This window comes from Heterocephalus glaber, unplaced genomic scaffold (assembly GCF_053883595.1).
Source record: "Heterocephalus glaber isolate CG9 unplaced genomic scaffold, H.glaber_assembly_v1.0 deba00001608, whole genome shotgun sequence".
NCBI lineage: Eukaryota > Metazoa > Chordata > Mammalia > Rodentia > Bathyergidae > Heterocephalus > Heterocephalus glaber.
The window spans coordinates 20,761,758-20,776,224 of record NW_028258379.1 but is presented as its reverse complement, the minus strand read 5'-3'; the positions used below and the strand labels follow the sequence as shown (position 1 = coordinate 20,776,224).

General features: G+C 36.3%; 1 protein-coding gene across 3 annotated transcripts in view; it reads right to left on the bottom strand.

The window, feature by feature from the left end:
• Tshr (thyroid stimulating hormone receptor) overlaps positions 1-14,467 on the bottom strand; it is a 158,271-nt gene that overhangs the window by 98,466 nt on the left and 45,338 nt on the right. The window contains exon 1 of one of the 3 annotated variants that reach the window (XM_087195443.1): positions 3,521-3,710. The exons of the other annotated variants lie outside the window; for them this stretch is intronic. The gene's annotated coding sequence lies outside the window, so the exon portion shown is untranslated. Of the gene's footprint in view, positions 1-3,520; positions 3,711-14,467 lie in introns of those variants that run through there. 3 annotated transcript variants of the gene reach the window in all.

The window sequence follows — 14,467 nt, the reverse complement described above, 5'->3', positions numbered from 1 at the left end:
TAGGTATACAACATAATGACATTCATCATAAGTTTATTGTCTTTTAATACTTTTTCTTGTTGGTACTGGGAAATGGATCCAGGTCCTTCACACCAAGCTATATCCCAGCCTTTAAAAAAATTTTTTAAAAGTTTGATACAGGATTTTGTTATCCAAGCTGGGCTCAAACTTGAGATCCCCCTGCCTCAGCCTTCCAGAGTGCTAGGATTACAGGTATGCATTACCATACCTGGCTTCTTTCAATACTTTAAAATTGTTATACTTTTGTATTCCAACTTACGTATCTTCTGACAATATGTCTATCCATGTTTAAGAGCAGAGAGGAAAAAGAGTAGAAAAAATTTTTTTCAAAAACCCTATACCAGGCACATCATAAATTACCACAAATCAATGATAAGACAATATCTTAAGTATAGCCAGAGGAAAAATATATACTACCAAAAAAGAAAAGAATACACAGGATTTTTATTTTAAACATTAACTCTTTCAGGGGCTTACTGAGAGCTTCTTGAGTTTGTGAGTTTAAAGAAATTTGGACATTATTGCTCTAAAGTTTTTTCTCTTTCATCTTCATTTGGGAGGTGAATGAAAAGAACATGGGCCTAGAATAGCAAAAGCAATTCTAGGCAACAGAGACATGGCAGGGGGTGTCACAATCCCCAACTGGAAACTAGACCACAAAGCCACTGTGATAAAAACAGTATGGTGCTGGCAAGAAAACAGACCCCAGGATCAGTGGAATAGATGAGAAGATCCAAAAACAACTCCAGACATACTCAGCCCCCTCATCTTTGACAAAGGAGCCAACCACCCTCATTGGAGGAAAGATAGCCTCTTTGATAAATGGTGTTGGAAAAAACTGGATTTCAACCTGCCAAAGATTAAAACTAGACTCTTATCTTTCACCATGCACTAAATTAAAATTGAAATTGATTAAAGATCTGAATATTAAAACAAAAACAATAAGCTTGCTGGAAGATAAATTAAGTGGAACTCTTGAAGACACTGGCATAGGAAAAGACTTTATGAACAAATCCTCAGTAGCATGGGAACTAGCACAAAGAATCAACAATTGGGATTTCATCTTATTAAAAAGCTTCTGCACTGCAAGGGAAACCACCAATAGTGCTAAAAGACAACCTACAGTGTGGGAAAAAAATTTTACCAGCTGTTCCTCAGACCAAGGTCTACTATCTAGAATATATAAAGAACTCAAAAAAACCCAGACCACCCCAAATATAAAGACCCAATTCAAAATTGGGCATCTGAAATGAACAGACATTTCTCAGACAAAGAAGTAGAAACAGCAAATAAACATGAAAAAATGTTCAACATCACTGGTTATTCGAGAGATGCAGTTGAAAACAACGCTGATATTCCACCTCACCACAGAAAAAAAGGCTGCTATCAAGAAATCAACCAATAACAAATGCTGGCGGGGTTGTGGGGAGAAAGGAACCCTTCTCCTTTACTGAAGAGGGTGCAGACTGGTGCAACCACTGTGAAAATCAATATGGAGATACCTCAAAAAACTAGGATTAGAGATCCCATTTGACCCAGCTATTCCTCTGCTGGTTATCTTCCCAAAAGAATTAAAAGAATCATACCACAATGATATATGTGCACTCATGTTTACAGCAGCACAGTTTATAATAGCTAAAGCTTGGAAACAGCCCAACTACCCATCAACTGGAGACTGGATGAAGAAGATGTGGGTTTTTTTTTTTTTATAAAATGGAGTACTACTCAGCCATAAAGAATGAAAAACTAGAGACATTTATAGCTAAATGGATTCATATTGAGGCCATACTCTTAAGTGAAATAAATAGGACACATGTGTAAACACTGAATAGTTTCTCTGGTGTAAAAAACTAAAGGTTTAAATAAGGTCCAAAATATATAATTGATAATGTGAAATAGGAAGAAAAGGTCTAAAGGAATAGGAGAACTGGGAGGGGTAGGGGAAAGGAAAGAAGGGAAAAGAAAAAATAGGAGAAAAGGAAAAAATGGAAACAAAGTCTTTGTAAATAGGGAGGGGTGGAGAGGGTGACGGGAGGGCAGGGGAATGGGGAAAAAATAAGAACCAAGATACATCATGTAAAGGTACAAGATCCCAGTGATGAATATAATTGTATTGTATACCTAAAATGTACCAATAAACTTAATGAAAAAAAAAGAACATAAGAAGATTTTTAAATATGCTGCCAAAGTGAGCACAGGAAGATTTTTAAATGTACTATTAGGTTAAAAACCCATTACAGGGCCGGGGATTTCGCTCAGTGGTTCTGGCGCCTGCCTCACAAATGCAAGGTCCCAAGTTTGATCCCAGGTACCAAAAACAAAAAAAAACCCATTACAAAAACTACATACCTTAGGAAAGTACTTTATATAAGTCCATTATGTACACAAGGCAACTTCTAAAAATATAAATGCCAAAATATTAGAAGTTCTCAGAGGATAGGATTAGCAATAGTTAAATTTTTTCCTTTTGAAATCCATACTTCCTAATTTGTGTACATAAACCATCTACTTTATTTGTAATACAATGAAAGTTCTTACCCATTTTGAATGGTGTGAGCATGTGGAGCAGGGCCAGATCAGTGTCATCCTAACAATGAGTATGAACTGTAGCTCTAAAAGAGTCGATTCCCCTCATCAAAGCATGGAAAGTAGATGTTGGAGACAGTGATAGGAAAAATGAAGTACTGGTTCCTCCAACATAATAGGGTAAATATAAGCTCTCTTTGCAGACTAAAGCTGTATTGTCCAATATGATAGTCATAGCCACATGTGGTTACTAAGAGCCTGAATTACAGCTACAGTTACATGTTGCTTAATGTCAGTGATACATTCTAAGAGATGCATCCCTAGGCAATTCCATTATTGTGCAAACATCATAGAATGTCCTTATGCAAACCTAGATGATACAGGTCACTCACTAAATTCAATCCAAAGATGGAGTGCACATGAGACATATGAGGCAGCTGATGGTATAACATGGAATACTGTTTTACAGATAAATTTTTTTATAAGTAGGAGTACACTCTAAAATAATGATAAAAGTACAGTACAGTAAATATACACACCAGTTATGTAGTTGTTTACTGTCATTATCAAGTATTATGTCATGCCATGATTGTGTTATATAACAGCCAGTATAATAGGTTCATTAACACTAGTAGCATGACTAAAAAGCCACGTTTATTTGCTCCAGAGCACACAGCCTACTGATAATCTTTTTGTTGTTGGCTTTTTTTGCTTTTTGAGACAAAGTCTGTCTATGTAGTACAGGCTGGACTTGAACTCACTATGGAGCCCAAGTTGGTCTGGAATTTGTGGCAATCCTCCTACCTCAGCCTCCCAAGTTGATAATCTTGATTAAAACAAAAAGGATAACAATAAACCACATACGTATTTTCTCCTGACAGTCTTCTCAAAAAAATATAATAAAAATGAAATTACATAATTTTCTTTTTGAATGAAATGTCTAAGTATACAGAAAATTCAAACCCAAACACACCTCTCTATGTAAGGTCATTTTCACTTCCAAAATCATTAAAACACTCTTCAGTCAAGTCCCTTTTTGAGTAATGGCATTGGAGTTAGATAATCTGTTTCTGCAAAATAAGAAGTCACTGGTAAACTGAATTTAATTAACATTTATTTCTATACATTATTTTTAAAGTGGGGCTTATATTTGTCTTAATTCATTGAGAGAGGAAGAAAAGGATTAGCACCAAACTATTTCATACCATATCATAATTTAAGTTGAATTTATTTTTAATAATATCCAAGCAAAAATTTCAGGTTATTCAAAGAAAATATATTTTGACACAACCTTGAACTCAATCCTTGAATAAAAGAATGGACTTAACTAAAAGCAATACAATTTTTCCTTGAAATTAAATAAAAGCTTGTTTTTCTGTGATCTTTTAGCTAAAAACAAAACAAAAATATTGAACAGGGTCTATTCTATGTAGGCATCAGAGACCAGGCAATTGAAAGGTCTCTGTGAAAGTGATTTCCTTCCTTTTTCCTCAAGAGCTCTGAGAATTCACATTGAAATGTCAGTAACCTTGTTGTTTAACTAAGATGATATCAGCCATCCTCAACTGCCCTCTTTGTTGCAATAAATATGTTCCAGTAATTGTAGGCACTGAGTTTCTAGAACCTATCAACACCATTCCTTAATCATCAAAGGGCTGTTCCTTATAACAGGGTTGGAGCATACTTCCATTGAGTCCAATGTAATTCCCAGCACATTCAAACCATATTGTAGTCCAAAGTGCAGTGTTAAGTAATTATACAATATAAAATTGTTTAAAGACAGTTCTAATAAATTATTTTTATAAAACTGAGGCTTGGAAATTCCACACAATGTTGAGTAGTCTCAACAAACTACGTAACAGACAACTGGCAAGGAGGTAACATCCCTGAGTACATTTTTGCAAGCAAGGCCAAGTTATTACTTCATCCTCTTTTCCGTAGAAAAATGTCAAATGATTTGATTAACACAAGGGTAGCTCAATTTAAAACAGCTTCCAAATTTTATCATGGCCCACACTCATTTCTACCACTTACTGCAGAAAAATTTTATTTCCATAAAGTAAGCATAAAAGGACTTAGAATGATTTGAGGTTGTTCCTCATTGTTTTAGTTACTTTCTTGTCACTTAGACAAGACACCCAACACCCATAGATTAAAGGATGAAAGGTTTATTTTAGTTCACAGTTTGTAAAGGTTTCAATCCATAGTCAGCTGACTCTAAGGCAGGATGGCATGGCAGATGGGCACTGCAGAAGAGAAACAGTCCATGGCAGAGCAGGCAGAAAGCAGCAGACATGCTGCCCCCTTTCCCTTTTATTCCATTCAGGCTACAAGTCTATTGGTTAGTGCCACCCACACCCAGGGTGCTTCTGCATCCAGTAAATTCAATCAACCACACCCAGACTATGCTAAACCATAGTCAGTAGATTAGTTCAATACCACATACCCTCAATCCCAGTATCACATACCCATGATCCAGACACCTCCCAAAGTCTCACCTGTGAGTTCATGAGGCTTTGGGGGAACATCTAGATACAACCCATAACACTCATAAATATTTTTTAAAACCTGAAATGAAGTCAAATAATATGAAATACTCATGGGATGCTTGTATGTACCAGGCTCTGTGCTAATGCTATTATATGTATTTTCTCATTTCATTTTCACAATGATGTTATGAGATGGGTATCATGGTGATCTATATCTTATAGATTAGGAAATTAAAAATTAGAGAAAGTAAGAAATTTGTCCAAGACCTTTCTCAAAAACTGTAAGACTACACACACACACACACACACACACACACACACATGCACACGTGCACATTCAGAGACAGAGATTTTTGTCATACTGCCTCTCCAAAAGATTTTATATCTAAGAATATCAATGACTATTGTGATTACTATATGTCAGAAGGCTACAAAAAGACTGCAGAGAGTGGATGGAGGTTAGCAATAATCCAAACCAGAACAATTTTTTTTCTCCCCGCTTGCACATCTCTCTCCTTCCTCCTCTTCTACCTTCACTATTATGACATATATCATCCCTTCTGGGGTTTGAAATATAGTTGAGATACTAATATATACACTCTTCAAAAGTAAAACATAGAGTTTTATAACATTGAGCTAAAAAACCCCAAAGAATATGGAGTAACATGTACTCATATTAAAGAAAAAAAACCCCAAAATCCTTTAGTCAAAATAAGGAATGCTATCTTACAGACATAAAAACAAATTTTAAGTGAGACTTTAAACATTATAGTATATTTCACCTTTTCTATTTTTTCTTGTGTCAGTTTTGGTAAATTGTATTTTTTTTGAATAGCTCCTTTTGTCCATTTTTTTAAATTTATGGGAAAATAAAACTTTTTATATCTTTAAAGAATAATAGTCTTTAAAATATCTGTAGGCTAGGTTTATTTCTGATTATTTTTTCTTGATCAACCTTATCAAGGGTTTATCAATTTTATTAGTCTTTCAAAGAACAAACTTTGAGTATTTTTTTAAAATCTTGTCTATTGAAAATTTTAAAGGTGTCTGATAATTTATTATTTGAATCTTTTGTGTATCTGGTTCTGTTGCTGTTGTCTCTTTTGAATTTTTATTATATATTCTCTTTTCATTTTTTTCTGTTCTCTTTCCATTATGTGCAAGACATTGCATGTGAAAAAGGTTGAAGTCTTTTAAAGCCTACAATTATCTTCCCCAAGAAGGATTTACATTTGCCTTTGTCTTTACAAATGTAGGCAGGTTCATCACCTGTACTTACCTGATACAGTAATCTACTTTGTCCTTGTGATTTCCAGGTAGGCTGAAGCCTACACTGAACTTCAATCTTTATTTTTTTGGGGGGGGTACCGGGGATTGAACTCTGGTCCTTGTGCTTGCGCAGCAGGCAGCGAAACCACTGAGCTAAATCCCCGGCAACATTTTTTTTCTTGTTTGTATCTTTTTTTTTTTTTTTGTACCAGGGATTGAACTCTAGTCCTTGAGGTTGCGAGGCAGGCGGTGGAACGACTGAGCTAAATCCCCGGCCCTTCAATCTTTATTTTTATTTGAAATGGAGTTTTCGTAATTGCAACTAAAGAATTCCTAATTTAAGTCCTCTAATCCATAATGTTATAGTTGACATCACCATATTAAATAGTAAGAAACTGTGTTAAATTATATAAAATGAAAGTATTTGAATGTAAATATAATAATGAATTTATCTATTTTGAGTGTCTATTTTTTGTTTTCTTTAGGAACTGGTCATTCTGTGGTTTTTAGTTCATTGCTTCAAACTTTATCTAAGTCTCAGCTTACATAAACATACCGTCTACCATCATTCCCACAACAGATATACATTTCTTTTTTTTTTTTTTAACTTGCCTCCCCAAAGTCAACTATCATAGCTATGATTTTGTTTTTGTTTTGTTTTCCAGTGTTAAGAATCAAACCCAGGGCCTTGCGAATGTTATGCAAGTGCTGTACTACTGGGCTACACATGCAGTTCCATATATATAGTTCTTGTCTGTCTTTCTTTTGTCCTTATTTTCAAGTAATAGCAATCCACCTTTTCATAAAGCTATTCACTTCTCTCACCACCTACTACTTTCTGCACAAAGGCATAGTCATCTCACTAGGATCATTTGCAATCAGAACAATGCAAGCCTAGAGCTACTAGAGCCAATCTTTGGTACATATTGGAAAGACTAATTGACAATAAAACTTACGCAGCAGTAAAAGATGGAAAGGGGGGAAGACAGAATGAAAATGCCTGGCTGATGAAACTTTTTTCACTTTAAAATGAGAGGTTGGTTCACAGAAATATCAATAGCTACTTGTTATGGCTTGTGTCTAGATGTTTCCTCAAAGCCTCATGTAGTCATAGGTGGGGCTTTTTTTAAGGCATCTGGATCTATAGTGTGTGATGTTGGAATTGATTCAGGTGTGGTGCTAGGATTAAGGGTGTCCCACCCTGGGTGTAAATGCTACCCTACCTAAGGGCAGGTAGCCTAGATAGAATTTATGGGACAGAAAGAAGTCTGCTGTTGTTGCTTGTCACTTGCTCCTGCTCCTTTTGCTACCTTCTGCCTGCCATGAACCCTTTCTCTTCTATGATACCCCTCTTCCATGCCACCCTGTCTTGGAGCCAGCAACCTATGGACTGAAACCTCTACAAAGTGTGAGCTGAAATAAACCTTTCCCCTTTAACTTTGGGTGTTGGGTATTTTGCCTTAGCAATGAGAAAAGTATCCAAGACACTACTATAATGCTAAAATTTCACGATGTGCTAGGCAGTTTGGTAAATATTTTCCATGCATCAATTTCATTTAATCTTCATGAAAATTCAATGAGATGCATGTTTTTAATCCTCTCCCCACCCCATAACAGAAATCTGGGATCCATAAGAAGAATTGTATGGAAGGTAGTAAGAAATTTTGTTCATTCTTTCAAATGTGACATCTATCAGTATCAGATTTATGATGAAATCTTAAAAAATTATTAAATACATAGATAAACCAAGATCTCTTTGATCTCAAAGTCCATGCTCTTGGCAACTATCAATATATTCAAATAGTTAATGACTTGACCACCTACTTAAACTCACCGACCAGGTGTCTGAAATTATTTCTGGGTCTAATAGTCAATGTTTTCAGGACATTTAAAATGAAAAAAATATAGAAATAAATGTGTGTTTTTTAGTATCAACATTTGTCTTACAGTGAAATGAAAGCAAAATATCTACCTATTTGAATCATCTATCTATTCTGAATTTGGTCTTCAGTTGTTTTTGTATGAACACAAATCTTTTTTTATAGTCCATGTTTGCCGTACATAATGTTTAATTCCTTCTGCGGAGTGGGCCCATGTATATAGCATATCTTAATTCTTTTTTTCAGCCCCTTTCTGTCCCCTCTCTCCACTCTTCCTCCACCCTTCCTCTGGATGCCCTTTCCATTTGAGAAAGATCTATCTCTGTATTTCCTATTATAAATCTTTTCATCATATCAGAAAACTTAAGGCACTGGTATAGCACTTTGAAGACAAACTATATGAAACCTGTATGAGAGAGCTGATATTTGACTTTTTCCGATCCCCCAAAATACCAATTCCATATAGTCACCCGAATAAAAATATTAGAAAAGTGTGTGAATTGTTTTGACCCTACAGAGATTTTCAAAAGACTTATGCAGTTGAAGTTATCAGTTAAGTGAACATAGATGAATTACTATAAATACTTCCTCTGAAACATAATGACTAATTATTTTAAGTAATATCTGTATGCTTGATCCATTTTAGTTGACATGAAGTTGGAAAGAAGAAAAATAGCTCTGTTAGGTAATCACTTCTGTTTCAGAAAAAATATTTACCTCTGCTTCATAAACAGCTTTTAAAATATTGCCCTGAATAGTAAGATTTTCAATGCTAATGCTGGATATATCAGGTATATTTTTAGCAGAATCTCAGCTTTGGTTTAATGTTTTGGATTAAAGATGATATAAAGTCTCTGTGATTCAATATAACTCGTTGGGTTCACAGTTGAACTGAACCTAGTTAGATCACAAAATGTTCTAAACTCCTGATATTATCTCTCTCCATCCAAACCAGCCTGAACCCTATCTTTTCTCCAGTTTTCCTCATCTCAGTAAATTTCCTCATGAGTTGCTCAAGCCAGAAACTTGGAAGACATCTCTGGTACTATAATGATGCTTTTGGATGTATGAAATAAAATATGTAAGATTATAAAGGAAAAAATATGCTAAGATACAGTTGTCAAAATATTTTAAAAGTGGATGATTAGCAGTACTGTATGAGGTTGATTAACAATATCTAAGAAATGATGTAATAAATCATATTTTGAGATATCTGCAATAATGGAATAGAAAAATATCTGTGATTCTTATTGACAGCAAAGTTGCAAATACTCCAAATACGACTGTGGTTTACTGCCCACATTCATAATGAAAAGAAGTGTTAAGTTTCAGCTAGATGTCTTTGAAAATAAAGATGTCTTGTCCCCACCAAATTCATGAGCCATTATGAAACCCTAAAAATCTACTTGAAGCAATCACATCTGCTATTCCCAAGCAAAAGCACATAAGGCAGGTGCCTTCAAGTTCAAGAAGGGAGAAGAGTTCCTCAAATGAGAGAAAGGTTGAAAGATTTTGATCCCAGGAGTAGAACCTTCAACTCACCATTTGTTAATGCCATATGTTAACATATATGATAGACATATCTAGTCAGCATCATCCTCAGAACGGGGGCTCTCAGCTTCAGTAGAAGACCCCTGTGGACATTTGTCACCACTTAGGCAGCAGATATTTTAGGAATATGGAATGGAGATTGGAGAAGCTTCCCAGAGTGTTTTGCTCTAGGTAAGAACTGGGCTCCTTTGAACATTCTCAGGCTATGAAGGTGTGTTCAGGGGCCATGGAGAAGAGGAGAGAGTCTCAGAGCTCAACTGAAATTATTATAAAGATAAGAAAGATTTTTACATATCTAGAGGTTTTTTCTTTTCTTTATAATGTTTCATACATACTACACATATTTGACTCTTCTCTTTTTCTAAATCTCCAACCCCTATCAACCAGCCCATCCTGTTGACCAGACCTCATGTCTCCCTCATCACTGGGACCACTGCTCTTACCACCCCCTACCCCAAAATGTCTTCACCCTCAAGCTGGAAGACCTGGGTTTCTTCCCAAACTAAAAATCTCAAAGCCATAAATGGTTTCCTTTCTCCTTAGAATCAAGTCCTAGGTCCTTAATCTGGTTTCAAAAGCCCACCTTGAACAAGCCATTGTCTATTTTTTCCCATTTTATCCTGTTTGATTTTTTCTGTGGTTCTCTACACTGCACTTCTTAAATTTATTTGCTGTGATTCCTTTGAATTCCAGGAGTCTGAGTGCACCATTACCATCTATCCTCTTGTTTCCCCACAGGGCTACCTCACAGGGGAAGGACATCTTCTGGCTTATGCAGTGTACTCCCTGTACATCACTTCACTGCAGCTCTGTCTTCTGCTTTTTCTCCTGGCTGTTCTCCCATGGAGATGGTTTTTTTTGTTGTTGTTAAATTCTTTTATTGGTACATTGTAGGTATACAACACAATTACATTTCTCATTGGGAATTGTACCTTTACATAATGCATCTTGGTTCTTACTTTTTCCCCATTCCTAGCCCTCCTTTCACCCCCTCCACCCTTCCCTATTTACAAAGACTTTATTTCCATTTTTTCCATTTCTCTGCATTTTTCCTTTCCCTTCTTTCCTTTCCCCTGCCCCTCCCACTACCCCTACCCCTTTGGACCTTTTCTTCCTATTTTGCATTATCGATTATTCATTCTAATCATTGGTACATTTTAGGTATGCAATATAATGACATTCATCATTGGAAATTTGCACCTTTACATAGTCTCTCTTGGTTCTTATTTTTCACCCTTGCCCAGCCCTCCCTTCAACCCCTCCAGTCCTCCCTATTTACAAAGATTTTATTCCTATTTTTCCATTTTCTCATATTAGTCCCATTCCCTTCTATCCTTTCCCCTAGCCCTCCCACTTCCTTCCCCTTTGCCCCTTTTCTTCCTATTTCATATTATCTATTATACATTTTAGTCCTTATTTACACTTTCAGTTTCTCACACCAGAGTAACTATTCGGTATTTATACATGTGTGTCCTATGTATTTCACTTAAGAGTATCGCCTCAATGTGCATCCACTTAGCTATAAATGTCTCTAATTTCTCATCTTTTATGGCTGAGTAGTACTACATTTTATAAAAAAACCCCACATTTTCTTTATCCAGTCTCCAATCGATGGGCATTTGGGCTGTTTCCAAGATTTAGCTATCACAAACTGTGCTGCTATGAACATGGGCACACATATATCACTGTGGTATGATTCTTTTAATTCTTTGGGGAAGATCCCCGGCAGTGGAATAGCGGGGTCAAATGGGACTTCCAGTCCTAGTCCTTTGAGGTATCTCCATACTGATTTCCACAGTGGTTGCACCAGTCTACACTCCCACCAGCAGGGGAGCAGGGTTCCTCTTTCCCCACAGCCCTGCCAGCATTTGTTATTGGTTGATTTCATGATAGCAGCCATTCTTTCTGGAGTGAGGTGGAATCTCAGCATTGTTTTCATTTGTGTCTCTTGAATGACCAGTAATGTTGAACATTTTTTCATGTATTTATTTGGTATTTCTACTTCTTTGTCTGAGAAATGTCTGTTCATTTCAGATGCCCATTTTCAGACTGGGTCTTTAAATTTGGGAGGTCTGATATTTTTAAGTTCTTTATAGATTTGAGACAGTAGACCTTTGTCTGAGGAAGAGCAGGTGAAGATTTTTTCCCACATTGTGGGTTGTCTCTTCACACTGCTGGTGGTTTCTCTTGCTGTGCAGAAGCTTTTTAATAAGAAGAGATCCCATTTGTTTATTGTTTGTGCTAGTTCATGGACAACTGAGGTTTTGTTCATAAAATCTTTTCCTACACCGATGATGGAAATGTTTTATGTAACCTTTTGGCTTAGACTGAGAACATTTGCTACATGCTTCACTAGCAACTGGTACTTCCTTTTCAGCACTCAGAGCAATTCTAATGATTTTTCCTTCCACCAGACTGTCATCTCTGTAATATCTAATACCAGGCTTGCCTTAGGCAGGACTATTTTCCAGCCTCACTATAGCACATGGCACATAGTAGACACATGTTGAGGTATTAATTTATTCCACAATATTTATTAACACCTCTTATGTCCTTGACTACTTAATATTTTGTTGCAGAGTTTTAGATTTGGTGATTGGCTAGCACTAAACAATTCACATTTTCTTGCCTGTTCAGTCTTGCTTATATCTTGGCACAATTTGAGTCTCCCTCTTTCTGAATGGGTTATATCACTGATGTATTGGATTGAGCTAGTCCTTATGTGATGTGAATTATAAAATTATTTGTTTATTTAAGGATGTTCATGTACATTTTTCTTTTAATTTCTCCTGCCCCTCAAATCATATTTAGTTTCTCTTTCATAATATTCACCCTGTTGGGTCTCAAGAGTCCTAACCTTTTTATCTTCACAAATATCACCCACTGTCATTACTAAGTTGATTTGCAAGAGAAATCTAGTCTAGGCCTTACTAATTTCTGAGTTGATTGGGTTCCAAAAAATTGATTTCTTAATGTTTTTTGGGATTTTGAACATATTTTTTTCACAAGCTGGTCAAATTCTCAGGACAGTCTTCCAAAGTCTATTTCACCTATTCATGTAGCAGAACTAGCACCAGCTTGAGTTCGAGTTTTATGCTGAAGAGGCATGACCACCACAGAAGGAGGAATATTTTCTCCTCATGACTGGGTCAGGTTCATTTCTAGGTAAAATTTCAAAAGTAGTAATTTATTTCCTCCTTCCTCCCCTCTCCCAAACACCCCGCCACATCTGTCCTTGATCTTTTCTCTAACTCCTAGTGCTCAGGGTCCTGATGCAGCCCACACCTATTCATGGCATTAACTCTAAAACTGCTGTATTTCAAAATTGCCCTTGTCACTTCCCCTTTCTGGTATGTAGTTGCTCTCACATCTGTGGAAAACCAAAGGTAGAAATTATTCACACTATTGGGTAACTAAATGATTTTATTTTTTAAACTAAAATTTTTAGTTACCCTGAATGGAACTGTAGGCAAGGTGAAGAGAAACAATTCAGGCAGATTAAGAAATATATTTGGGGACACTAAGACATTAAGTCATTTATTAATTTGAATAACATTTGTTGATCAACTTTCATAAATTAACCTTTGTGTTAAGTAAAAGAGATAAATAAAGGATCCTAGGCCTGAAAGTATGACTCAGTGGTAGAACACTTGCTCAGCATGTGTAAAGCCCTAGGTTCAAATCCTAGCATTTTGGAATGGAATGGAATAGAGTAGGATGGAATAGAATAGAATAGGATAGAATAGAATAGAATAGAATAGAATAGAATAGAATAGAATAGAATAGAAAATAGAATACTCTGAAAAATACATGGACTAATGAAAACGACAAGTAAGCAATTCAATAAAGTATGCTAATTACTCCTATAAACTGTACACTGTGAGATTTTGGGTGCCACTGAGATGTCAATGGCAAATAGAATTCAGCCTCTGCAAAGAAGAGATTCTAGGCAGAGGTAACAGCAAGTGCCAGAGCATAGAGGAGAGGGAAAACACAGTCTGTTTGAGGAATGCAATCTGCTCAGTGTGGTCAGACTGTAGGTTTCAAGAAGAGGAGTGGAGAGACATGGAACTGGCCTTGGCACAAGTTTGTCCCAATGAGTGGCATGCTGCCCATGTATTTGGCATTGCACAATTCCTCATTTCGTTTGTTTACTTCTAAGCCAGAGATTCTCCAAAAATTCTACATTCAAAGTCTTCCCAATGACTCTGCAAGCAGTTGTAGTAGAGACCTTGACTGGAGAGTGTGGAGGCCTGGGTATCAACCATTCTCATGTAGTGTTTGTAAATACCTTTCTGCTCTGCACTTTCTCACTGATGCTAGCCTTACTTTTTAGTCCAGAGGTTCAAAAGCAAGAGTATCTAAGAATGGTTCAGGCTGATGTTGCAGGCTGTTATTATCATTGAAACTCTAAAAGGTTTGCCATTACTAGTTTAGGTTATTTGTTTGAAATATGTCTTTGAGGGCTCTGTTCCCAATGTTCTGATGCCAATGGGAACTTAGATTTTTACCAGACCCACAGGCAATTTGCATGTAAATTGTCCTGGGGCCACACTTTGAGAAATCACACTTTGAGATGCCAGGCAGGGTTGACTTTAGCTTAAATTAAAAAGTGAGTCAGGCTCTTTTTTGTGTTCTCATTTCTTCTTACATATTCTGGTTGCCCTGAAGGGGCTATAGTATTTCTACCCATGTCCCCTTGGCTGTTATCCTGGTAGTCATTATCTTTCT